General features: G+C 23.2%; 1 protein-coding gene across 1 annotated transcript in view; it reads left to right on the top strand.

Annotated features, from left to right (window-relative positions):
• The window catches only part of LOC107608376 (WAT1-related protein At5g64700-like), an 8,927-nt gene that overhangs the window by 1,059 nt on the left and 7,169 nt on the right, over positions 1-699 (top strand). The gene's annotated exons all lie outside the window — the stretch shown is intronic.

Below are 699 nucleotides of genomic sequence, written 5' to 3'. Positions count from 1 at the left end.
AAATAATTTTTTATTCTATTCACGGTGGAAAGTTATTTTTATTTTATTCAAACGAAATGAAATGAAAGTTTTTTTCCCCTCTTTAGGGTGAAAGTACTTTTTATTTCAGTGGCCAAATGCAAAGGGATTAAGGGATTGATCCTATTGTTATCCATTAAATCACGTATTCCTAATTCTATATATGTCATTTGACAGATCATTGTTTCATTAAATGTAAATTACAGCATCCATGTGATATTTTCCCACTAATGAATTCATATAACCTAGATTCCTAGTTTGCAGCATGCTAATTTGGTATATATCATATAAAGTATGACCACAATTAATGTGGGGCATTCCAGAGTCATTACAAACAACTATATAGTATATATCAAGAGAAAAAAAAAAAACTAACAAACTATATATAGAAGCATCAATTCAAATTTAAATAAAAGTTCTCAATCAAGTATAGTGTACAGATGATCAATTAGAAATTCTATTCTCTTTTAAATTTTTCTGTTCTCTCTTTTTCTTAGTCTGTTTTTGTTTTATTAACTTTTATATATTGTGTTTGTTTTGATGTTATTAAATTGTTTGGAATTTTTTATTTTTTAGTATGTTTAATCAAATTTTAATAGTAAAAATAAAATATTAAAAAATAAAAAAATTTAAAGCTATAATTTATATTTTTTTAAAAGTATTTTTTATTTAATAAAAGGA

Source organism: Arachis ipaensis, chromosome B07 (genome assembly GCF_000816755.2).
Source record: "Arachis ipaensis cultivar K30076 chromosome B07, Araip1.1, whole genome shotgun sequence".
NCBI lineage: Eukaryota > Viridiplantae > Streptophyta > Magnoliopsida > Fabales > Fabaceae > Arachis > Arachis ipaensis.
This window is presented reverse-complemented; position numbering and strand designations above follow the sequence as displayed.